The sequence below is a fragment of the Myodes glareolus genome, chromosome X (genome assembly GCF_982192425.1).
Source record: "Myodes glareolus chromosome X, mMyoGla1.1, whole genome shotgun sequence".
Taxonomy (NCBI): Eukaryota; Metazoa; Chordata; class Mammalia; order Rodentia; family Cricetidae; genus Myodes; species Myodes glareolus.
In genome coordinates, this window is record NC_142053.1 from 78,278,910 (window position 1) to 78,306,357 (window position 27,448).

A 27,448-nucleotide genomic window follows, 5' to 3' on the forward strand; every position below is an offset into this window, starting at 1 on the left:
GAGATGACATGAAATAGTACATGCAGTGTATATATAAAAGTGTCCGGTATTTTTGGTTCATTGTGCCCCCACTGACTCAGTAATTTTCTAATGGTGCTAGTTTATGAGCTGTATATTTCCCTCAAAAATCTAAAATATCTTACAATAATCTTGTGAGTTGTCTATGTCATTCTGGGGGTATGTTTTTCACCAATTCAGGAATAAAACATCACTGGGGACAAATTTCTCTTTAATTACAGGTTGGTTTTTAATTGAGAGATGTCTATTATTATCATTAGAGAAAGGTTCATTGGAAGAGTAGTTTCTACACCAACAGTCATACTTAATGCAGTGTCATTTTCTAGGTTTACTCCCCCCATCCCACTGTCACTCACTGATCATGCCATTGCTTTAAAAGAGATTTCATGTGCTAGATGGACATACTTTCTTTTGCAGTGCCTGAAAGTCCATATACTTGGGAGGGTGAGACAGAAATTTCACATTTATATTTATTATAAATTGTATTCAATTTATATATTAAATAATACACATTATTATTCAAGTCTTGCCTAGGCTACAGGCTGAGTTCAGAGCCACCCTGAGCAACTTAGATCCTGCTTTAAAACAAAAAGTAAAGAGGACTAGGATGTAGTTCAGGGGTAGAGTGCTTGCCTGGTGTCTATGAGACTATGGGTTCAATCCTCAGTACTCCTAAACAAAAGCAAGAATGCAAGGTTTTCTTTAGTCTCATTTAGGATTTTCTATTATTTTCCTTTGCTTTCCCGCTTCCTTTCTCCATGCCCTCCTTACCCAGTATTCAAATCCTGACTCTCACCCAAGCCCTCCTCACAGTGAGGAGAGACTGGCTACCTAATTCAGGAAGAATGGTTGGTTTGACTGTTTTAATTCCCCATTTGGCACATGAGCCAGCCAGAATATGGGGTGCTGTTAACGCTTTCCTGCATGCATCCTTCCTTCCCTTAAGAAACAGGGACAATCAGTTTAAACCCTATTCTAATTGAACTCGGAACTCTCTGGTTGTTCCAATACATTGGGCATGCAGGGAGACCGAGTTTGCAAACTTGATTAAAATAAAGGCTCTTTGCTTTTTTACATACGGGACTCTTGGTTTCCTTGCTGGCTTGCTGGGGATTGCGGATTTGGGCGTAACACTGAGAAGCTAAAGAGAATAAATCTTTGAAGCCGAGGTTGGTAGAAGATCTCTGAGATTTCCTAGAGGCGAGAGCCGCCTTCAGTTCTGTTTGGTTTTTCAGATTCACTGAAGGGAAATCTGATGTTGGAGTAATTAAGGAGGAATGAAATAGAAGACCTGTGCGTGCACTGTTGACTCTGGGCCTCCTTGGTGCTGGCCGGCAGAGGTCGGGAGCGGCTGGCTGGCTGTTAGCCCCAGCCTGCAGCGTTTGCTTTGGCCATTGGGGGAAAGAGCACTTTGTGGAAAGCCAGCCTTCCCGGCCAAGCGCCTATTTTCGTCCTGAATCTGTTGAGTCCAGCCTGAAGGTTGGCTCCAGGATCAACAGAGGCCATGGAAAATGGGACTGGATATCTGGCAGACATCACTGTGGGCTTTGTCTTCCTGACCAGGTTAGTTAGCCCTGAGCTCACGAAGGCAGGCACAATGGAGAGCTAAGGACCTTGTAGCATCAGTACCAGAAAGAACAAGCTTGTTGCATGGTCACTGTATCTCAGGCCAGGCCTCATTTATTTCCCAGCTCTCTAGACTAGTAAGGTGGGCGTGGAGGAAGGGCTGATACAGTCTCCATAGTACCTGAGGTCTCTTAAGTGAAAGACCATCAAACTATAGGGCCAGTTATTTTTTCCAGCAAAATCGGGAGACTCCTGAGATTTAGTACACTTATTGTCTAGAAAGCCAGGCACAGCATGTTTATGGTTTTGAGAACTCTCCTGGTTTCTATGTGCTTATTTAACTCTACCTTGGTGACAGGGAAGTATTCCTACGTGTGTGTAAATGAAGGAGCGTACCACCTTTCTTTGCTTTTTTTTTAAAAAAAAAGCTAAAATGTCAAAAAACATTCTTAGACTATGTTCTGCATGAAAATAGACGGTAGGTTGGATATGGCCTGTGAGTCCTAGTTTGTCTTTAGCATCCACCACTCTAGAAGATAGAGCACACACTACAGGGTTAACTTGGGGATGTTTGGATTGAATGAAAAGGATAACCAGAGGTATAGGAAAACGGGGTACGTTTCCCAGGAAGTTGCAACAGCTACCTTAAAGAAACATATAAATGATGTTCAAGAGGCACTGGTTAAGGATGTCATAGGAAGGTTCAAAGGTCTGACCAGGGATTGGTTCTGATTCTTTAAAAGCTACAGGATGGTTGCTGTGTAAGGATGTTTCCACTTCTGTGTATCCATCATTTCCCACCCGCTCACTAGCTACATTTCAATTTTAAGGGATCTTTGTACACGATCCATTCTCCCTTGACTAGCATTTGTTGATTATTGCCTCATCTTGCTCCTCATTTTTTGTACATTCTTATTTTCCTTTCAGAAACTAAGGGGTTAATGTCAAAAGGGCAAGGTTCGCTGGGCAGCTGCTGCACTGTTGCCTAGCAACCCTCAGGGGCAGCTCAGAATTTGTGCAGAAGCTTTTGTGGAAATATGGTCTGATCCAACCATCAGGGCGGAGTAGAGAGCAAAGGAGATCATGTATATCAGACCCATTAAAAATCATGAAACAGGATTTGACTCTATCTCTAAGAATATTGAATCTTCTTTTATGTCACTAGGGGGAATTAATTTTGCTTTAGGAGATTTCAGCTCTTTCCTGCCCCCCTTCTGTTCCCCCAGTGGTTTGGTCCTATTTCTCAGGACATCATCCTTGTCACTAAATCTCCAGAGTGGCCTGCTCCTGTCTCATAGATTATTATACCCTCTGTTCTCTTACCCTTCCCTCTAGTTATCTGGTTTGTAAGAATGCTTTGATGATGTCTTGCACTAAAGCATCCCTTCTCAGCTCCCTGTCCATGGCAGTGGTTTGTTCCTATCTGCTGAGCATCAGCATCTTTCCCCTCCTTTCTCACAGGAATGATTAGATACTGCGTCATTGAGCATCAGGCTTTTAGCCCCTCCCCCGGGGTCCACAGTGGTTTGATCCTATCTCATGGACTATTAGGTTCTCTCTGATTCCCCCCTCCAGCGTCACCATTACTAATGGTATGATCCTCAGCATCAGGTCCTTTTTGTCCCCCACTGGTCTTCTGAGCAGAACTGACGCAGCTTCATCTCATTCCTGATGCATCCTGAGTCCCTCAGTGCCTTGCTACTGCGTCAGTGCTATAAACTGGACCAAGTGGGTTGAAAATGGACAGAAATTGATCTTGATCACTTTAGATATTTTATGACAAAGAAAAAAAAGTAATTTCTGTCCAGTTAAAATCCATTTGAGCCAGTTTAAGGGAATTGCGCAGAGCTGGAGCCTGAGGTCGGTAAAGCCAAGAAGATGGCTGAAGACTATGCTGACTCAAGCCCAGACAAGGATCCAGGTATTTATAGATGTTGAAAATAATCTGAGCAAAAGAAAAGAAACCAGATAAGAAAACAGGAAAATACAGGAAGTAGGGTTGATAGAGGGAGGACTCAGAAGAGGTTAGCACAACATGAAGAAAAATTTTTTATATATTTAATATATAAAGATATATAAAAAGGGGTTTGGGGCTCTAAATTGAGGCATCTGGGAGGCAGTCTGAACGCTGACGTCATCTGGCTGGCTGAAGCTGAGACTGGGTGGTTTGTGGTGCAGTGATGATGCCTGGCTCTGCAGGCCAACTCCTAGGGCCATTCTTTGTACGGGACTCACCTCAGGCTATTTGATTGATTGTCTCACCCCACTAATGACAGCCTTTTCACCCCTTTAACTGTGATAGACATTTAAATTAGGAGGGAGTGAGCGGATTTTGAAGAAAGTTAATTACAATAGGTAAGCCAAGGTGTGAATGAGGGAGTTGATTAGAATTGAGTTGGAGTGTTTACTTCCTAATTATTTTTTAGCAAGGTGGTTGGGGAAGTGGCAGCTTCAGCAAAGTGCGTCATTCCTCATCTCTGGCAGGGCTTCTCCTCGGGGCTTGTGGCTTTATGTAGAAATTGGACTGCGTTGTCTGAATTTCTGTCATGTGCACGTATTCCTGTTGTTTGTGGGAACTGCCGTGGAAAAGACGGGGCTGAGACATGGAGGATGAAAACAATGACATTTCCGCAGACTGCGGCATTTCTGATGCAGTGGGCAGGCCCGATGGTTTGATGACGATGACGAGTCATGTACTGCGGCAAGATGGAGGGTGGGGTTGGAGCTGGCTGCTTCAGCGGGCAGGGGTGCATGCGGCTCTGCGGCTTCCTACCTGTAAGGAGAGAGAAAGCTTTTCTAGAATGATTTATTAGAAACTTCAGTGCCTGGAAGGGAAGGTGATATTTTTTAAAAAAATATTTTTTTGAGAATTTGTTAGGATTCTGCGTATTTAGGAAGATGGCTTCAGTTAGCCACTGCCCATTTCTCCAAAGGGAGGATGGCGGCCATTTTGCTGAAGGCAGTTGAATGGCCTTCCCAGGACTGAGAAGGTAAGAATTAGAAGGTTTACAATCAAATAACCTAGGCTTTGTGGGTCGTCTCTGTTATTTGTAATGTGAACATTGAGCAAATTAACCTTTTAGAGAATTACGCTTATTTCTAAAATACAGCTAATATCATCCTGCTTAAAAGATAGAAACTTAGAGTTTAATGCCTTTGGGGGCAAAGTACGTCATATTCAACATTTTTGTCTTATTGAGTTGGATTATGTGACAGGGATTATTTTTGTGTATGTGTATGTATAGTTTAGCTTGATAAAGACAATTTCTTTCTAAATTTTTTAACAATGCTTTTCACAAATGAAGCCACTGAGCTATATTGAGGATCAAAGAGAAATTTATTCACTGTAGAATTTTAGAAAATATAAAGCATCCATGTACATATTTGCTGTTTCTATAATAATGCATGGATTATTACCCAAGCAGTACTAGAGAAACCCAGGATAAAATGTTTTCTGGTGTTGCACACTCACGGATTTCTCGAATTTCAGATTCCCTTCCTCCTCGACTTCACCTGGACCTGTGGCGACTGGAAGCCTTGAGATGTGGTACGCAGCATCATGAGTCACTGGAACACAAGATGGAAGAGGCAGAAGGGGGGGGACTTGGGGGATGATGTCAGAGATGTGGGTGTGAGCAGAATGGGGTAGCACAATCTGGCCTTTAGCTGTAAAAATATGGGAACTGCGTAGTTTCAAGAACAGCCTTGGCTACCTTGCCTAGATTCTATTCCTGGTTCTGTAAAAAGCAGGATTAGGTAAAGAAGCAGCTGGAAGGGCAATGATGGGGGCTGTGGATAATATGGTACAGTGTTAATCACAATATTCCCATTGGGGAACTATGCTATGTAGTCAGAATTAAGAGCCAGGAAATATGGCCTTTTTGAATGAGATCTATTAATTAATTGATGATTATAATGTGTCTGCAGGGCAGAGAAGAGCATGACAAAGACTTTTGTTGTGGTGCTCTGTGAACAAGATGGAGGAACTATGAGTCAGCATTTCTCTTTTAGCGAGATTCTGAGTGCGTTCTTTAAGGCAATCTTTTACTGAGAACTGACTATCTACCAAACATGCTGGATACTTTACATATATTGCTTATTTATTTCCCAGAACCACCCATGCACATGAAGAAAACATTCACAAAGGGTGTCAGTTCTTTTTTGTTATTTTTTTCTGGATCAGGAATTCTCACTCAGTGTGCAGGATGAGGATCTGTTCTCTTTGGAATTAGGAACAGCACATGCAGAAAGGCCTTTCTCCCAGTTCAGCTTGCTTCTCAGGAGGCCTGCCCCTCCCTGAGTCTCTAAGATGCTATGTGAGCCACTGTGATGATGGAAATGGGTGGGCACAAGGTCTCTCAGGCACATCAAGTTAGGGAAAATGCTGAACGTCATCATTATGGAGAGGTCCCGGGTAGTAGGCTGCCTGCAGCGCTCTACCTGGCTCTGGCTTGGCTTCAACATTCTAGTTCATGTCTTGGGTGGAGCTGTAGAATAGCAGGTTTATGCGGTGGGAAGACAGAACTGGAATGCAGGGAGAAGTAACATGCTGGATGACAGAACTAGGAATCTATGAAGAATTTACCAGACTACAAAGATAATCCAAAAATAACAAAATAAATTTGATAAGAGCAAGTGTGACATTTTGTGTTTGTTTTATAAAGCAAACAAAATTCTTTTAAGAAATTACAGTTCTAAAGGATGAACCCATGGCTAAGGTGGAAAAGTTAATGTAAACTCAGATTATATTTGTTAATTATTGTATAGGCTCTAAAATTGCAGCAATTGATTCTTTTATCCTGACCAGCATTTGTAGAGCCATATCTCAAGTACTGTGCTTGGTTATATTGTCTTTAAAGGGGGAATGAGACAAAATGGAGACTAAGGAAAGAAGCCTGAAAAGTGAATAGGCCATGATGACTGTCTTCTGATATCTTTAGACTTCTCATGACTAAGAGGATTTATTAGTACAATTTGACCTCAAGAGGCAGAATGATTGGATGGGGGCTCCTGCAGAACTGCCTGGACAGTCTCAGTGGGAAGGAACTTGCTTCCTGTGAAAGAAAGCAGAAGCCACATGACTTGTACTAGTGGCTGAGCTGTGAGTCCCCAAATGTAGCCTTAGTTCTTTGAGTATTTGGCTGGTGGGTGATGGGGCAATGATCAGAATGGAAGGACACAGAAGGGGGACTTCATAAGAACTAGTGAATCCAAGGTTTTCTTTAAGTGGACAATTTTAAAAATGTATATTTTGGCTCAGCCAAAAATGTCAGTTTTCACAACAGTTAGGTAATTATGGATTACTAACCTTTTATGGACACATTGTCCAGGTTGGCCTTAGACTTTCTTTGTAGCCAAGGATGACATTGAACTTCTGATTCTCCTACCTCTGCTCCTAAGTGCTGGGGTCATAGGTGTGTGTCATCAACTTGAACTCTGGGCTTTGTGCATGCTAAACAAGCGTTCTACCGGTTGACCAACATCCATAGCCTTGTATGTTATTCCCCCCTCCCCTTCTTCTTTTCACAGATGAGAAAACTGAGGCTCAGAGAGGTCCATGATTTGTCCAAGGCCATAAATCTTGTAAGTGACCCATGCAGAGTGCATCAGAGTCTTGAGGTGTGGGGAGGGGTACTGCATGTGCCTCGGGGTTGTCATTTTTACCTGATCACTTCTCCAGTTGAGTAACATGCTGATATTGCCAGAGGCGCATCAGGACGGTGCACAAGTACGTCATGTTGGGCTGAATGCCTGGAGCTGACGAGAGTATTGTGAAGATATATGATCAGCCTGCAGCCCAGCAGGTCGTGGAGGATGAGGTTGGAACACAGCTGAGCTATTACACAGGCCAAATGGCATGAACACTTATTCATAATATCTGTGCCTTCCCCAGAACAATGTCTGCTATAGACACTTGGAAGGATCCATCTGTAAGAAGACATGGAGACCTTCCCTTTAACAATCAGGGAAGTGTGGTCTAGAGAAGGGCAGGGATCTCTCCAAGTTTTTTTAATTAATGATTTTGTCCCTGACGGTGCCAGAAATTAATTTTTAATATAATCTAGAAAATTTAGGATTCAAAGCACATTCATTTTTGAGGGAAGACCAAATCCCCTGTGAACCTGGCTGCAAGACACATTTGGAGGGTTTGCTTCCATTTCTTCCTGATTATTGTATAAGCTAGCATCACAGAAATATAAAGGTACACACTCAGAGTGTTAGCCAGACTGGGACAAATTTCCTTGCTGGAGCCCAGAGGGAAATCCACTAAGAATTTTTTGAGCCTGGGGTTCTTTACTTGCAAAAATAGGACTAACAATTTGGTTCTAGTCCTGTGGAGGTGAAGGTGCCTGAGGCAGTCTAGATAAAGGGAACCGAGGGCAGGGAGGGCAGAAGCTCAGAAGAGTGCTGTCTTCTGGACAAACAGATTTGAAAATTACTAGCCAAGGAGCTGGAGAGATGGATCAGCAGTTGAGAGCACTGCCTGATCTTCCAGAGGTCCTGAGTTAAATTTCCAGCAACTACATGGTGACTCACAACCATCTGTAATGAGATCTGGTGCCCTCTTGAGGAAGAGACCTGGTCAATCATTCTAATCAACTTAGATCATGAAACCCAATATGGACAAGTTCAACAGAACCTTCATATATGGGCTTCCCAGGCATACATCCCTCAGCACTGGCAGGGCATACATTTCATTAATTTCATTTTCAACCAAAGGGATGGTATAGAAAGCCATATATGTGGATAGCCTTACCTGGAGAGAAGGATTGCTGCAAAATGGAGTGGTGGGCTGTGTCCCACCATCCGGCTAGTTTTACCCTAAATAATTACATGGAAACTGTATTCTTTTAGATACTGCCTGGCCCAGATATCTCCAGCCTTTTCTGGCTAACTCTCATATCTTGACTTTAACCCATTTTTAATAATCTGTATGTCATCATGAGCTCCTGGTTTACCCGGGAAAGATTCAGCATGTCTGACCTGGCAGCTTCATGGAGGCGGCTCTCCTGACCCTGTTTTTTTTTCTCCCAGAATTCAGTTCTGTCTTCCCCGCCTATGTTCTGACCTATCAGGCCAGGCAGTTTTCTTTATTAATTAACCAATGAAAGTAACAGATAGATAGAAGACTCTCCTACATCAAAGAATCTCTTCCACAAGATGACTATTGAACCACATTTTTTCCCAGTTCTCTGGGATTGATATGTCTAGATATTAGCCTCTAGACTTAACATATGTGATAATTCTACATTTGTCTTGCATTCCAGCCTCCTTGTTTGCTCATTTGTCCTTTTGAGGACATACTGCATTCTGTTTTGTCATTCTCGGTATATGGTACTCTAAAACTAAACCCAGTACTCCTGAAATGGTGTGTCGTAAAAAGAAAACCATCTCCTTCAATCTGGACACTATCCTTTTATTGGTGTATCCTAAGGTTTCATTAATTCATTTTTTGTATATTTTGCTCAACACTGCCATCTGCATATATGTATTAGAGCTAAATCCCCCTCAATGTTTTAGCAGGCATAGCTGATACACTATCCCATCTTCCTCAGTCATTTATTTGTGACAGTGACATTCATGAGCTCACCTGGGAATCTTATTTTTGTAAAAAGCCTGATTCTGAGCTAATCTGTGTGTCATTTATTGTAGAGAAGGTTAAAATATAATCTCCCTACCCCTTGAGTCTTATTTTGTGATGTAGCTCATGCTATTCTTGAACTTGCTATATAGCCTATATTATCCTCTAACTTGTAATCCTCCTGCATCAGCCTCCTGAGTTCTGGGATTACAGGTGAATGGCATTGTACTTGGCTACCAGTTTTGTTTTAGGACAACTTTCACACTATTTTTTTCAGAACTGGTGATCAAACCAAAGTTCCCATGTCTTCTATGCGAGTGCTACTGCCACGCCACACCTCTACCTCATTTTATTTTGGTTTTGAGAGAGGGTCTAATTAAATTACTTTGTGTGTCCTGGAATAAACATAACCTGGGCTGGTGTCAACCTTTTAACTCTCTCGCCCCAGTCTCTGCAGTATCTGGAATTACAGGTTTGTGTACCCATACTCAGTTAGCTTGTACACTCTTAAATGTTTTATGGCACCTTGGACATTTTTGTTTTTGTAAGCCATGCCTATTGATATTTAGCATGATAGAACTGAAAACAGAATTCAAAAATCAACTAATTCAAGAACAGAGTCATCAAATTCAAAACAGTTCACAAAAACTTGTTTTGGAATGGAAACATTATTTTCCAAATAAAACGTCTATGAATTGTGGTCTTTCATTTTTTTAGTAACTGTCCTTAGTGTCTTCTTCATTCAGTCTTTTTCCTTATCACATTGAGGACACTGAATCTCCTGAATTCTGAGTTATACACAGTTGAGAACTGTCGGATATGGGTGAAGGGAATTGAACTTAAGTCCTCTGCAAGCGCTCTTAATTTCTGAGTCATCTCTTCAGTCATATCATGTAGTTTCTTTTATAAAATTTATTTATTTATTTATTTATTTATTTATTTATGACATATACAACATTCTTCTTCCATCTATCCCTGTACGCCAGAAGAGGGCACCAGATCTCATTATAGATGGCTATGAAATATCACGTGGGTGCTGGGAATTGAACTTAGGACCTCTGGAAGAGCAGTCAGTGCTCTTAACCTCCATCCCCTCACATAGTTTCTTAACATTAGGTCATTTTGACTTCATGAGTTCCTCTGGAAGAGTTTTGGTACCCTCAGAGGTCTCTCAGAAATACAAGATTTTCTAAAATACCCCATGCTGCATGTGAAATGAATGTGCTTTGTCAGTGACCATTTTCTTATTAAAACAAAAACAAAAACTTTTTTTTACATGAAACATCAAACACCATAAGATTCTACAACTATGGGTTATCTAGACTATAGAAATTCAAGATACAGAATAGAATAGTGGTTAATGCTGGTGAGGTGGGAGAGAGGATGGGAGTTCCTGTGTATTGGGTACAAAATTTCAGTTTGGGGAGCTGCGAAAGCTCTGGAGAACAGCTGAGAACAGAGGGACTGTGGTAAGTGCAACTGAACTGTGTGATTAAAAAGGACTTTGTGTTCTATATAGTTTAACATAATTTAAAAATGCAGACTCCAGATACTTAGTCACTCGTATTCTGACTCAACAGCTTCACCACGAGGCACAGAATCGGCTCTAGAAGTGTTTCAGAAAATACTGCCACCATTTTGTGGCCTGGAGAGATCCCTGCTAGTCATCAGCTTCTGGCTTTCCTGTTATCCTGCTGCCCCACAGAATGCAGTTACTAAGTGGCCTAAGAGCCAGCACCTTCACGGAGTGGTGAAGGTAAGGCCATCCTCCCCTTCTTTTCTATTTTCTGGAAATTGCTTATGTATTCCAGAACTGACCTACCTGTGTTTGGAGAAGCCTGTGCCGGGAGCTGGAATAGCACAGTGCTCATGATGCGGTCATTCTGACTTGTGCCTGTGCAAATGATTTCACACATCATCCATCAAGTGAAGTTCAGGTGTATTATTAAGAAGTTTTTAGAATAAAACATGTACATATATGTACACACATGTATATATCAAAATGTAGGGGACTATATTATTTCAGCTTCCAATGAACTAAATATATGAAATAATAAGGGAAGAGTTATATGCATTCATAGTTAAAAATGTAAGATTCTATGAAATCATAGATGACATTAAAATACGAGTGGTCATCTGGGCACTCAGACAATAATATGATAAAGTGCATTCTGTCCTTACATGATTTGCATATTTGCAAAATCACTCACTTGCTGCAATTTAGTGATATAGCCAAGATCAATTCTGGTATTGTGTGGGCATATTTGAACAAATGTACTGACTGAATACCCACAGTGCAGGCTTCTAGCAGAAGCCCAACTCTGCCTTTTGTTTCCAGTCTTAGGCTGCTAATAAAGCTCTCTGCATGGTGTGTTTAGTACCACAATCATCACATTTTTGATCACTTCACTGTTCAAAATACTTCCCAAGATAGTGCTGTCTAGTGCTTCTAAACTTAAGAAGGTTGGACGATACCTTACAGATAAACCATGGGTATCACACGCACTCCAGCCATTTGTGACACTACTGCTCGCTGTGATTTTGTTGTTAATAAATCAGACCTATGTGCTATGGGTCAGCAATCACTAGTACAGTGTTTGCCATGATTTTATCAAACATCAATTGTGAATAGCAAGAAGCATGATTATTATCAGACATGCTGATTACATAAACTACTTGTCAATTTATGGACGAAACAATGTGATCTTCATCAAAAAGCAAGCTGTAGAAATATATAGGTTAAATGACTAGAGAGGGACAAACAAATCATGCATGTTAACATTATTGAAAACTCTTCCATTTTACTAATGATAAAAGAATTCAAGTTGGAGTAACAATGACAGGTCAGAGTTGTTGCCTATCATATTAGAAAGGATTTATGAACTGTGCTGGCCACAGTGCAATGATCTTATCATTCTTGTATACTACCACTGGATTATATCAGCATGACATCATAGGAAGTGGCTTGGTAAACTTGTATAAATGTTAGTACCTCATGATGGAGAAATTGAACTTCAAAGTATATCTTCTGAAAAATATATGTTTGGCTACAGATTTACACACCTTTAGTATAATGTTATCTGTAAAAGCAAAAATAGAGAAAATAGAAGAGCCTTTGAAGAGATGGAACAGATATACTATGGATTAAAACAAGACAAAAGCCTTCCAATATTATTAAATTATTTTCAAAGAACAGTTGGTGATGTGAAAAACATTTTAACTTCATTGAAATAAAACAGATGTTATTATATAAGTTAAAAATTAAGTTACACTTATATCCTATATACTGAACTAGGTCAAGTTGAAAATAAATCAGTTTCAGGGTGAAGCACACTTTGCTTTAGTACATATGAGTTGAGGGAACCTCCCGACTTGCTCCTCAGTAGCCACACACCTCATTTAGTTGGACTTGCCTTAGGAGGTGGGATAATGAGTTGGAATGGGTTTTACTGTACTGCATCGGGCCAGAAGGAACAGACTCACCTTTGGCAATGCACAGAAAGGAAAAATTTCATTCAGACTTCTGTGAAAACAGATGAACTGTCCCAGTTTTGGAAGGCTTCAAGAAGAAGATGACTTTGGAGATGAGTCACAAAGGATATGTAGAGTTTTAAGGTTGAAATGCAGGGTAAGTATTGACTTTTTCAGCCTCTAAGTGACAATTATGCCATTCTAGACTCTGAAGCCAATGACTTCAAGAGGTGTTGAAAGTGATTCTCCTTTGTGATGTATATACCTGGAATTTTCTAGTACCTTACTCTAGGGTCCAGGTAAGTTGTCATGTTCCAATGTTCTGATCTGATTTCAATAGAGAAAAGACATAAAGAAATATTTCAGGAATTGTACACCATCTGCTGAGGTGCGTGTGTATAGAATGTGGAGAACGGATAAAGAGCGGTGGAGAGATGATAGTAAAGAGAGGATGAGAAAGAAACAAATGTTGGTTGACTACTAGTGAGCTCTCACAGTACTTGGGCCATTTGATTTTACCGAAGATGCTAGAGGCCATTAGGTAGGCATTCACTCCAAATTCCAGTGTTGCCTATGAGAAGCGATGGGGATCTGAGGGATAGAGATAGAGTTGCAAATGGACAGTGGAAGTAGTAAGAAGCAGCTGCACATGGAAATGATTTTATAAACTAGCTACAACGGAAGGTCAGAGAGTATTAATTGGCCTAACTCTAAGACAAAGATTGTCAAGGAGAAAATGAATCCACAGAACTGTACCAAAGTTACAAGAAACAGGGACTATGACTATCCTGCAAACTGCAGACCATGGTACCAGTAGGAAGGGTTTGGAAATTTGAACTTGTTCTCCCTGTCAGGATAGAAAAGACTACTAAGAGAGGTTGGGAATTAAGAAGAAGAGTATATTAGATGAAAGGGCATTCTCTACTTTACACTTCTGCACATACTAGTTCCCTCTGCCTATGGTGCATTGGGCCATGTTCTAAGTCAGTGACTAGCATGCATCTATGCCAGTATTTGTAAATGTATCTACCATCTCTAGAAGGGCACAGAAGAAACAGTGATCACACCCAGAGAAGAGAACCTGGTAGGAGTGGGGAGAACACTTACTTCATTTTGTACCTCTTGAACTTGCATTATACATGCTGCCTCCTTCCAAGAAGAAAACTATGAAACACACAGACATGCTCTCTCTCTCTCTCTCTCTCTCTCTCTCTCTCTCTCTCTCTCTCTCTCTCTCTGTCTCTCTCTCTCTCTCTCTCTCTCTCTCTCTCTCTCTCTCTCTCTCACACACACACACACACACACGCACACACACATCTTTATGTTTACCAGAATATTTCCATCTGCTAAACTATAATCACAAAGTTTCCCTTTCTTATCCGTGAAGCCTTTCCCTGGCCATTAAAACTGAGTTCTATTCTTATTGACCACTAGGCATAGGATCCAGTTGGCAGAATGAAGCAGAGCTACCAAAGGTAGCCTCTGAGTGGAAAGGGGATACACATTTCATGAAGTGGGACCCTCAAGTCAGCAGAACTTCTAGTATTGGTATTTCTTAATACTACTGAGTAGAATACCAAGAAATTTCTTCACTGGTTTGAAGATGGATGAGAAAAACCTGGAAACAAAGATTTGTTGAGAGAAGCTGAAGAAAAGGGCCAAGGCCAAGTCAGGCAGAGGCTTAATAAAGCTGAGCTATGTTGAGATAGAGTTTCATGTGAATGGTTCTGAAATCCTGGAAAAGCTGCTGTCAGCTACCAGATCCCATAACAAACCTACCCATGGCCATTTATTTATATGAGCAAACTAGTCTTTGGAATCTGCTGGGTTTTATCAAACTTCTTCAACAAAATTTGAATGCCTATTGCGAGGAAGACCCAGCCAGAGCAGTGGCCATGGGCATTCACAAAGGAGAGAAAGTTTTTGTGAGAATCAATGGTTCTTAAATGTGGGTTTTGTGATGGCTTAGGGAACCAAGTGCTGTGGATGCTAACAGAGCCGATATAGTGCTTGGTTCCTAGTAGGTGCTCAGTAAGTGTTTGTGACATAATTCGTTTATTGAGCACCTCCTATCAATCAAGCACTGTGCTAGGCTCTGGGGCCACATAGCTAAGTTAGACAAGATGCTCCTCTTGGAGGCCCTTATGTCTAGTAGTGGCTACAGTAGAATTAAAAATACTAATTAATTAATACTAATAATAGCAGTATTGATAGGGATAAGAGCATGTGCCCAGGAAACAGAAGCAGGTTGCACTGTGGGAAGAGGCAGTGACTATACCATTTATTCAAAAGAAAATGTGAGAGAGGGGGCAGAAAATGGAGAGGTAAGGCTAAGGTGCTTTGCCTTAAACAATGAGAGGTTTGAGCATGATGTTCCCATTAGAGAGGGCAGGGATAAAGATTCAGGGGTTAAGGCAGTGAGCAATGGAAAGACATGAGGTGATTATAGTAGAAACTGGGCAGGATTTCCAAGTAGAACTCTTCTGAGGCAGGAAAGTGTGGATTTGCAGGTTGTACCAGGAGATGATGGAGAAGGTTAAGAGTACGGAAAGGGGAGTGACTGGCATAATGAATTGCAGATCCCAGGCCAGTCAGAGAAAGTAATTATGCTGAATGAGTCTGGTAAATTGGGAGAAATCAAGAGTTCTAGGAATGCAAGTTATAGAAACAAAGAATATTTCTCAGTGGAACAGAAGCAGCCAGAGAGTATCATATAAAAGATGACACAGGTGGGGCAGTTTTGGGTGACAAAATGATCCTGGGTGTGACTGAGGATGTGGATAAGTGATGTAGATATTTAAATCCCTCTGATCATACAAAGACTCACACTAGGAATCTAGGAACAATTAATGTTTGGGAGACCATAAGCAGATGCCAGTGACAAAACTTGGTGGGAGAATGTAAATGTCTTAGCTGCCTTTACCTGAAAAGGGAGGTGAGCAAACGTGGGTTTTGTATCTGTGAGCTTGGCTTCTCCTTCTCACAAGGTCCTTATGGGCATGAGATGGAAGGTTCCAGCCACAGTGAGAAGGAACCAGTGTCTACGGAGTACAGCCTGTCCCAGCAGTTCCCGCTGCCAAAAGCCTAGCTAAGGATAAAGCAGTGCATTGTTTGTGGCTAGTCAGTTAGCATGCAACTCCACAGAAGCCTTGAGAAGTGAAGGAATGGAGAAGACCAGAATCACACAAAGGAATGGAAGCAGTGTGCTCTAGGTTAATTCGCAGAGAGTGTACTGCATGCTGACCCGTTCATCTTTCTATGACCTGTACAGGAACAGTAACGAGCGAGGCAGTTTGTTACAGTGGTCCCGCAAGAGGAATGGCAGGCAGGGACATCAAGCTTTCCTTGTGCCCAGGGCAGTTTTTGACGTACAATTTTGATTGACAATTCGTTCTAGAGTTTAAGCTATTGGTGGGGGTGGTATCTCAGAGAAAGAGCAGTGATAGGTAACCACTCTCATCTTTGGAGAAACCTGTGAGGAAAAACTGTGGGAAATATATAATAGTGCCAAGAAACTCTAAGATGTTTTCTTTAACAGTAGCAGCACCAGGAGCCACAACAAACCACAGCCATAGTGACAACAGTAGCTAATACATATATTGTCTTATCATAGACCAGGCTCTGTTCTAAACATTTCTATGTATATGAATTCTTTTAGTACTTACAACAGCACTGTGAAGTCTAAATATATTAGTTCATTTGCTGTTATGTAACGAATACAGAAGACTGGAGACTTTATAAGCCAAAGACAACTTTAGCTCAAGGCCCCTTGACTTTGCAACCAGGGTCCTAAGGCTTTATAGAATATCATATGACAAGGGTCAAGGGGCATGTGTGTGACTCTGTATCTTCCCTCTCTCGTTAACTTACCAGAACTCAACTGTGAGAGCTCCACCATAATGGTCTTATGTAAAGACAAGGCCTTGTCTCTAAACACTATCATTAAATTAATTTTTTATCTTCCTAATACATTACAATGGAGAAAAATTTCAACATAGAAAGTTATAAGGCACACTCAGACCATATACAAATCACAGGGGCATGAATATTAGCACCATAATTGCTGGCACTCAGTAGTAAAATGTTTAGCTAGCATGCGCAAAGCCATAGGTTCCAGCTCTAGCACAGCTGACAAATACACTCACAAAGCAAGGGCCTACTAGAATTCAAATCTTTCTCTAGCCCAATCTGATGAAAATATAGGTACGAGCAGTAACACATACATATTGATCTTTTTTCTCTGTGGGCTATAGAGTGTACACTCTTGAAGTTTCTTCTGGATTCTCAAAGCTCTTGCTCCTTTCTCCCTGGAAGTTGGTTCATATGTGTATGAAATAGACTGGTGTCTGTCTAAATTTTGGGTGATTCTGACATGCTGTGCAAATTACCTGTTTCTGTGAAGGAAACCTGACAGGAAAGCGGCCTTCAGAAAGGCATATGACTAGCTAGAACATGCTAGAAAAATCAATTGTCTCTGAAAGATAATACAAGGAGTATATAAAATGTTTTCCTGAGCTGGAGAGGTAGCTCAGTTTGTACTGAAATGAACCCGGGATCCTGAACATTCCAGATAAGCTATCTACCATTAAAACACAACCACAGCACTCTTGGAACATTTTATGTTCCTAAATAACTCACTAAATTGACTGCCACTGGTAGTTTAGTAAAGTGTTGAATTTGTGATCCTGCTGCCTCAGTCTCCCCGGTAGCTGGGATTACAGTCCTGTAACATCAGGCTTGGCTGACTGGGTGTTTGCTTTAACAGAAGCATCCTATTTCAATTCCATCCTATAAGTACCTATAATAGTTCATTTACCAAGAACTGAAATATATGTGGCATTCAAAAGAGTTCTTTCTACCTTTATGGTTTATTGCAAATTCATTTTTAATATTAGAACTGAACAAACCTGCTGTGTGTGCTTGACTAGCTTTCTCTGCACTCCTTCATCTTTCCCATTGCTGTTTTGCCTTTTCCCTTCGAGGTCACATATAAAATCCCCTAATTTTTTTTTAAGTTTTCCTGGTCTACCTTCCTACATAGCTGACGGCCTCTTTCTGCTCTCAACTTAAAGTCTGCCTGTCGTTTACAATTGCTAGTCTTTGAGAACTGCTTATTATAGTTAGGTTTGGGGACTAATTAACATATCTCTATGACCATGTCCTGCTCTGTAAGTCATTGGTTCCCTTGAAGCAAGTACGTTACATTTCCAAGGCTAAGTTTCCCTCCACTAGCTCTACTTCTCCACCTCAGTTTTTATGGTGTCAATAATTTTTTCCAGGGTCAGCCTAGGGAACTCCTGATGCTTGAATTAACACCAACAGTGATCCATATAGTCTCAAAGAGGCTGATGCTTGTGTGGAGGCCTTCTGAGCACCTCCCATATCTGTCTGCCCTTGTAAACATCTCTCTTTCCTCTGCTGCTGTACACAAGGCATGAGCCAGAAAAGCAGAAGTTCCAACATTCTTATGAACCATTTTTGATGTCCCTTCCACCCCAATACTACTTTGCCTGTTTGAGTTTGCTGTGCATAGTAGACATGCTCAGTCTGGTCACTGTGGATGAGAACCACATTGCTGAAAAGTCTTTCAATACGCGGACTGCTCAAAATCATTGTGCTGTTGAGCCAGTGGGTTCTTCTGGCTCTGGGATGAGGGCTTCACCTCATGTATTTGTACTGCCCTTATACTAGTTACTGCTAACCTCAGAATCAGGTTGAGAATTCAAAGAAAATCAAACCCTTATGCGTTGCCCTGAGGCAAAACTGTCCCCCTTACTACCTTAAATGCCCGATTTCTATTAACAACTTTTTTTTTCCTGGTGAAAATTAATACCACATTGTAGGAAGATAGAGTCACATGGTATTTAGCCCAGTGCCAGTGCACAGTCTTGGCTGATGTATACAGGCACACAAAAGATAGGAAGAACTTCTCTGAGACAATGTAGAGTGGCTCTCTACCACCAGAAAACTACTTTTTAGACCAGGTTGGTGGACCTGAAGCACTATCTGACTCTGACTGGGCTATAGTGAAACCTTGGCTTGGAAGAATGGGACATATCATTTTGTAAAATTATCCCCAGCTTCTTTTCTCAACATGTAGTGCCATAATGAAACGGAACAAGCAGGAGGAAAAGGGATTTGATAGGAGCTAGAATGATCAAAAGATCCTAGCTTGGTGTCTGCTCACCTTCTGGTGTCAGTCTTAATTGACAGCAACAACAGAAGTACTCGGATGACTGAATGTCACCATCAGAAAGGAATTATGAGGCCATCTAATTCCCACACAGCTCCAACCCCTTCCAAACTCCTGTGTGTGGGTTGCACCTAAAATGAGCTCTCCAATGCAGGGCTTGTCAGGAAAGGCTGTCCTGTTGTTTTTCCCAGTCAGGGAAACTGGAGTGCGAAAGAGCAAAGTAATCAGCAACTCAGCTTTGCTCGCTGGCCTTGCTGGTCAGGGCTGGAATGTCAATTTTCCAGAACTCACACCTGGAGAGAGGAAATCATTGGCAGGAGAGAAGAGTGATGACAGAGTGCGGCCTGCAAGTAGGCCATCTGAATTGTGAAGCGCCCGAGGGAGTCTTCCCCGATGCCTTCCAGTCACTTGTATATTCATGTCTCACAAAAGCTCCTTCCCCAAGATCCGTAGGCTCCAACTCACTTCTTATCCTTGGCTCCTAGCTGCTCACTGAGTGTGGGTCACAGGCACAAGCATGCACACACACATGTATGCTCCTGATGGTAAGAGCTAAAATGATCTAGGAAAAGAGTGTGTAGGACACAGCTCCTTTAGTCATAGGTGATTTTAATGTGGATGCTTATGTACAAGAAAATATATAACTATCACCTTGATATTCCAGCTAATTTTCAGTTTAATGGCCATAACCATGGATGGATCAGAGTTGTTGAAAAAAATAATCACTCTTAGGAGTTACAACACTGGGTCTGTTTGTCATTTCTGGGAGGGGGACACAGCTTTCAAGAGTGTTGTGAAATTCAGTAGATAATGAACATTAACACAAAGGCGGCTTAGAGGATGAGAATGAGGGTATATTTTCCCCTTTGCATCTTTGTAGTGTTCTTCTTGCTATGTAAAATATGTTAGCTATGTAGTGTATATTAATTTGATCAAGAAAATGTTATGTAAAAAGAAGAGATTAATAGACATAGAAATGTAGACAATTATTTTTCAATAAACGAAATGTAAATGGTATAAAAAACAGGGGAGAGTATTAAAAGGTAAAGAAGAAAAAAGGATTGGGAGAGGAGATAGAGGAAAGCAAATTGAAATTAAAAAATGAAGCAAACAAGTGTCAAAGACAAATAAGATCACTTAGGAAGTTAAATGAGTGAAAAACTATATGGAAGGGTCATGACATGACAAGGGAATAGAAAGACAATCTGGAAGAATCAAAGCAAAACAATGTGGCACTGGCCATCTTCCAGAAGGTGGAGCTTATTTCTTTTCATCCCGAGCAAGGATTTGATTCAAAAAAAAAAAATGCAGTCAGAGTAAAGGAGAAAGTCAATTTACAGTGGAGAAACAAAAAGCACAAGACTAAGGTTAGCATCACTGTGTCACAACTAAAGCGCCTGCCCACTATGCCTCAGAACGTATCACTATAATCCAAAAAGATGAAAAGTCAGAGAAACTATCCAAGCAAGAAGAGTCTAAAGAGATGTGACAAGTAAATGTCATGTGGGATCCTGGATGGGATATAGACATAGAAAAAGGACATTGGGCAGAAACTAAGGACATTTGAATAGCTTTAGTTAAAACATAATAGACAATAAAATGCATACAAATTATTTATCATGAGTGAGAGACAGTAGTAGAAAATGCTCATTGTTGAGGACGTTGAATCCTCTGTACCGTCTTTGTAACATCTCTGTGACTCTAAAACAGTGCTAAAATAAAGATGCTGTTTCAAGTTCAAAGACAAAGGAGAGCACATTATATAATAGTAGAGGAGGAGAAGAAAATGAAACTCTTTTTTTGAGGCAAGATGATGTCGCTGTGTAACTCAGGCTAGCCTTGAGCTCATAATCCCCCTACCTCTACCTCCTAAGTGCCAAGATTGTCAAGGTGTATCACCACAGATGGCTGAGAGACAAGTTTTTTTAATTAAAGAAAACAATATAGATAAAGAAAAATTATAAAATAAAAAATTTCTACCTCCCTCAAAATATCTAAAAACAATTTGTACCCTCCTAACAAACCTCCTTAAAAGCAAAAAGGGAAAACACATCAGTTAAGTCCCAAGGGAAGAAAAAAAAAGCATGGCCAAAGAATATTAAGTCAAACCCCATTTTTAAAAGTGAAAAATGAAGAAAAAAACATAAAAATCCATAAAAACAATAAAGCAAAACCCAACAAAAACATAGTAAAAGGAAGTTCTACTAAACAGAAATAAATTACTAAAAATATGACATGAAGAGAAAAAGAAAGAAAGAAAGAAAAAGAAAGAATAGAGAGAAAGGAAAGAGAAAAATATCCCTAGGAGCAACATTGATGAAAAATAAGTCCTAAACATTGAAAAGACAAAGAGAAAAATTGTAAAAGACATAAGAGAAAGAAAACTCCTGACAAATAGATAATAAAAGGGAAAAAGAATGGGGAGGTCACTCCGCATGTTAAAAAAACATCTTGAGAGTAGGAAGTGCTTTGCTTTTGGTAGGCTTGTGGAGTGGGAACAAAATACCCAGAAAACATGGCTGTCCACAGTGCCCTCTGGGAGCTGTTGGAAGGAATGAAAAGGGCATGTTATTGTAACATAGGCAGACAGGCATTTAAGTGGCTCATTACCACCATATTAACTTTTTCCCATGTGAGTCTGGGAGGCTGACTGTTTTACCCAAAGTCCATGAGTCCTGTTTTATTTTACCAGGTTCTGAGAGATGAACATTTGTTGATGAACCGGATCTATGATCTGTTCTGGGCTCCTGCCTGCCCAGAGATAGATATTAATTCAACTTCTTTCAGAAGTTATTTATTCTGAATGATGCAAGATCCATCCGAGCCACAGCTAAGTGACTACTAGGTCTTCGCTCCCAGTACTTTTGCTGAGTCAGGGTTCAGGAACTTGCTAATCACTTTAGCAATAATAGGCATCTTTCCTATTCACTTAGAAAATGTGATTCTTCTTCCATGTGAAGGAGTATATATATATATATATATATATATATATATATATATATATATATATATATATATATATATATTATGGATCATCACAAACAACCAGAATCCCAACTAGAAACAATTCCAAACAACCACAGTTCCAAGTAGGGATCTCAAACACATTCAGCTTTGGATCTGAAATGTTGTTGTGGTTGTTTTGTTAGTGTTATTTGCTCTATCTTTAAAATTCTTTGTGCTTAAGGTTAATGATTAAATCCTTTTTCATAAGCAGACTGACGCTTAACTGGGTTAGTGCATGGTGTGGTCTGGGAGAAAGTATATTTCTAACATGATTGTTTAGTCGAGTCATCCCAGTGAGGGTCATGAGAATTTGATGGCGATTATCACATTGGATGTGCATTTTGACATGCAGAGTCCCTGCTCTGGCCTTTATCTGGCTAGAAGCAATAGCATTAGGGTAGCTGCTATGATGGGACACTGGGGCACACATGTCCCACAGGTCACATCAGTGAGTGGTCAGGAGGCAGAAATCTTTACACACACCCCCCCCAGAATGTCTGTAATTTTTCTGTGACCTAAAACCTGGTGCTTCTTGGCTCTGGCATGCAGAGTGGTGCTTCTGAGTATTTGGGGGTGGGAGAGCTGAGAGTATGTGTTATAATGCCATATTCCAGCTGATGGATCATACTGAGAGGCTCTAAGTTAACAAAACTATGATAGACAGGTAGACTAAAGGAAGAACTAACAGCTCTAGAATGAAGCAGAACATGTAGGAACCAGGTAATTTCGGGCAAGTCACAAAACCTCTCTAAACTTCTATATAAGGAGCACACCACATAGAAAATGAATGTTATGACTTTTTTTCCTTATGAGGAAAATTTAAAAACAGATGAAAATCAAAAATGTGACTATATAATAGCAGAAATATTAAATTAAAGCAGGGCATAATGGTAATTAGAAGTTGTCATCACAAAATAACAGTAAAGAAAACAAAACAAGCTGAGAGTTTGAACCCAAGGCAGCTTGGTTCTCCAGTCTTCCAAGTGCTTCATCCTTTCCCTAGCTCACCCTCCATGCACATCCCAGCCAAGCCCTCCTCTTTCAAACTTACTGTTCCCTGCATAACACTTCAATGGCCTTTCCAACTGGTTCCAGGTTTAGGCTCACATGATTTGGATTGACTGGTGATACATGGCCGGAGACCAAACTAGACTACTGTTTTTCCATGCCAAATATTTGCCCCCAAATACTTATGTGTCCCATGGAACTTCAATTTATAATTTTTGCTGGTTGTACTATAAAACATAGAAGACATTCTAAAACAATGGTTACTTTTGGAGTCATTGTTTCACAAAAAGGTATTTTGACATTAAAAAATAGAGATGGTATAATATCAGGATTCTAAGTTATAACTTTATGAAATAATCTGGCATAGTCTTGCCTTTCTCATTTTCTTTTGGAACAATGGAATATTCAATATGAACAGCTGGGAGCTGGATGCCAGCTTTTCCTCTGTAGCTAACAGCAACATTTGACTCTGCTATTTTTCCATCCGGGGCCTCACTTTTCTCATCTCTACAATAGGGATGATTAGATTAAGTGCTATCCAAAGGGTGATCCAGCTGAAAGCTCAGGCTATCCTGACCCTAGAGCTTCTTTCTAGTCCTCATATCCCTAAATTCCTGCTAGAAACAAAGTCTCACTTCTAATTACCAGACCCTGAACCAGGTGGCAGGCAGTTCACATTCCTGTCGTGCATGAAGCAGAGAGCGTTTGCCAGCAGCCATGATGCAAGGCACGAGGCTTTTTGATGTCCTTCACAATTTTGGAGGGGTTGCTTCTGTGACTCCACCTCACTATTTCTTGAACTTTCCCTGTGAATGCGGCTTTAGACTGTTTTGCTTTGTGTCCACCCCCAAGTTGTACAAATTCCTCTTGGGCCTTGTCTCCTCTGTGTGTCTATTTGGGCTTGGTTGCTATAGAGAGATTTTTACCTCTCGTCTCTTTTCTCTCTCCCTTTTGTCTCCCCCCCCCCCACATATGTACTTTCCACGAATTCCTCCCTATTTCTTTTTCCCCTTTCAACAGAAAGCATGACCTCAACTGTTGGCATGATCCATAAATGGCATTATCTGAATTCTTGGCAAAATCCCAATTGAGGAATGTTGAGCTACAGTTGGTTCTAGGTAGCTGGAGGAAATATAAAATTAATTAGCAACATAATTTCAGGCTTTACCTGCCTTGTAAAAGTGCACCAGTGTTTGCACTAGAAAGCACTTTTTGGCCCCAGTCCTTCTCTGCTGTTTTAAGAAGACTTGGAGTTGAAATGAGACATTTTGAGCTAAGTGGTCATTTTACTGGCAACCCCAACTCCACTAGTCCTGGGCAAGAAACATAAGAGAAAATTCGGTCCTGCAAGGCTACTGTCTTGGAGTTTAAGGCTATCTCAATCTGCAGTTGTCTTCATTTGTTGGCCCAAATGAAATTCTGCTTCCTTGCCTCTTCCCTAACTCCAGTGTCTCTTCAGATTGTTTGCTTGGCATGTTATTGTATGACATCTAAATAATGGGCCACTGAGAGAAAACAATAAGGAAAAAAAATCCCAAACTACTGTGACACTTAAGAGGCAACCCAAATTACAGTTGTTTCTTTTTTTATTATCAAATTTAAAAATAAGCCAAAGTGATACAATCCCAAAATTCAATTTGGATTCAGTTCTGTGGTTGTTTACTGTTATGGGTGATGGGCTTTTTTGTCTTTGGGAAGGCCCTAGCTGAGGAAATTTCCCTGTGAGCCACAGCCTGCCCAGCCCCTTGTCTGTCTTCCAATTCCAGCCCTCTTCACTGCCCTAGAGCTGGGCCTTCGAAGTCCAGGGTAGTGGAAGCATGGCACAGTGCACTTCTGGATTCTTCCAGCTGTACTCTCACTGGGGAAAATCAACTTTGAAGTAAAGCTGGGGGCCTGCCAGGAAACTGAAAAGGGGTTATTAAAAATGGCCTTTTTCAAACCACCAGTGATGTTTTGCTAGCAGAGGGTAACAGGTTACTTGGAATCTGAACTGCCTTGGGTTTTGGATTAAATTGCAAAGTTGGCTGAGATTTCAGACCCCCAGGGTCTTGAGGGCTGAAGACACAATTGAAAGCATATTAGATGCTGGCTGCATCTATACAATACCAACCAACAAGTTAAAAGGGGGAGAATTCACTAAAATCTGTTTATTTAATGTCATGAACACAAAAACGTAAGTTTGAGTTTAGTCTTGTTCTTTTTTTTTATTTAGTTTTATTTTAATAAATCCAGACTAGAATATTTTCAAAATTGAAATAGCCTGTATTTCTACTAAGCATTATCCTGCTTAAATTCCACTATATTCTCCCTCACAGCCCTCCCCCAACCACTTTAGGTAGGGACCATTCTATCTTAAGAATGAAAGAGGGTCATGTGGGGTTCTTTCTTCCCACTCTTCCCTGCCACACTCTGATGCACCTGCAATTGTAGGATTAGCTATTTTACTTTCTGTTTATTGAGGTCTTGAGAAGGTTTTGGTTTTCCAGACTTCCCATTCCATTACCTGTGCTTTATCCAAGCCTGTATCACTATCTGCACTAGCTCTTAGCTGAAAACCCTGATAGTCCTGAGCCATGTCCTCCTAGGTACTTCTCACTCACCTTGAAAGAAAGGTTGGCTTGGTAAAATTCTTTGGGAAAAATCTGCTATGAACTTTATTAGTGCATAAGCTGGTATCTGGCCAGAAAACCTAGAGTTTTAAGATAGTCTTGTTTTGAATATGGCCACCTGGACTTTATAATGGACTTGGTGCTGCAGGACCTACTCAAACTTCTCAGGACTTCAAGGCCCCTAAGAAACATGGCCTGAGGGACCTGTGGCCAAGGAATGTCAAGGTTGGTGAGGGTTGGGAGTTGGGTAGATAGTAACTTAGGGGTGTCACCCCACTTATGTGTTTTCACAACTCAGGACTCCAGAAGTGACTTGAACTGCTTGACTGGCGGAGGTCACTAGTAGTGACCTCGAGTTTCTATGATGGGAGAACCAAAGTGAAAGTCCACGTGTAGCCGACTCACACTGCTAGCCAGTGGAGAGCAGGGGCAAGAGCTGGTCTGTGGAATAAGTAGTGTGAAACTGTGGTTGGGAAGTAAGCCGAGGTGCTGAGTGTCATTCTGTGGCCAGTTCAACTCCCAAGCAACTGTGCATTCTTTCTCCCAGTGTCCAGTTGCTAGTAGCAAAGGTAACAAAAAACAGTAAGTAAACAGGAGATGCCAACTCAGTCCTTCGAACTTCTCAGGTTGTTCTGTTCCAGTTAAATCATTTTAGGTTCTACTTTGTCCCTTCCCATGGGATACCTGAGATGGGGGGCTCGTCCTTCATTTTCCAAAAACAGTTGATGGAGGGAAGGTGAGGGAAATTTTCTGCTGCCAGGAAGGCCAGTGCTGGCCCAAGGCCAACTTTCCTGAGTTTCTCCCAGGCGGATTCCACAATAGATGGGGGTAGGAGGAGGCACAATTGGCCCAGACTGTTTTTATTTGGTCTGCAGTGTGGGAGATCAGACATTCTGAAGAGAATTGAAAACACTTCTTTCTTTGGATTCCTGGGGCTGTGTAGGGGGAGCTTGGGCCCCACTTGGCACAGAGTTGATTATAACATTTTAAAAAAAACTCCAATATTGTTGCCCAAGGCTGAATGGAAAGTTTTCCTTCCAGTCAGAGCTGACTCCTAAACCCTACACCTTCTTAAGCCTTTGATTAGCAGACACCTGCCACCAAGGCGATCAGAGAACAATAAAGCTGTGAGGGGCTGCTTGCAAAGCTGCTGAGGGTGGATCAGCACTAATGGAGGCTGGATGGGAGAACAACAGCCTACCACCTCTGCTAGATCCCTAAGGACCCCAAACTCAGAACTTGTATGCCAAATTAAAGCAACAACACCTAAACATCAACTCTCTTTGAATCTGCTGAGTTTTTCTATTTCTGACTCATTTATATTTACTGAACTTATCAAAAATATGTTTTTGCTAACTGGCACTGTGTCTAAGCATTAGCCCCAGCTGACTGCTTCATCTGAGGCAAGAATGCCAACCATCTCACAGTTTATCGTAGCCTTTTATTCCAAATGTTTCCAGGAGAAGAGACCAGAGACAGCAAGATTGCTGTATTACTGATGACTTCAGGGGAGTTTGTGGTTGACAAGACAGTGTTGGAAGAAACTTATGATTAATGCAAAGGAAAAAAATAACAATGACTCACAAACAGAGGAACTCTGCACTTACTAGATCCCTCAAATTAACTTGCAAATAAACGACCTCTGGAGCGAAGCCACCTTTCATCAGTGTAAAGAATTTTGTGGAAATATTAATGATTATTTATTTATAACCCCATGTGCTTTCAAAACATATTTTGGATCACCAAGTAGAAGGATTTTGATCCAATGGGAGATCATTGTAAAATGGCTCCCTCTGCAACTGGCCCTGATGAGCTATTTACCCAGAGCAAAGCACATTGGCCCAGTTGTCTTGGTGATAGACAGCTTGGCAACAAGAGCTGTCTGCACAGCTCTGAGGTGGGGTTGAACTGTCTGTAATGTCTCCATTCAAGTTTGGCTAATTGAAATCAGGAAGAAAAATTAACGTAGAAAGAAGGCGAAAAAAATTACACCTC

General features: G+C 41.0%; 1 long non-coding RNA gene across 1 annotated transcript in view; it reads left to right on the forward strand.

Moving 5' to 3' along the window:
* Positions 1-3,233: 3,233 nt before the first annotated feature.
* LOC125389439 (uncharacterized) overlaps positions 3,234-27,448 on the forward strand; it is a 46,139-nt gene continuing 21,924 nt past the window's right edge. The window contains exons 1-4 of the long non-coding RNA XR_007228456.3: positions 3,234-3,505; positions 5,075-5,131; positions 7,114-7,167; positions 10,747-10,922. This is a non-coding gene — a long non-coding RNA (uncharacterized LOC125389439). The remainder of the gene's footprint in view (positions 3,506-5,074; positions 5,132-7,113; positions 7,168-10,746; positions 10,923-27,448) is intronic.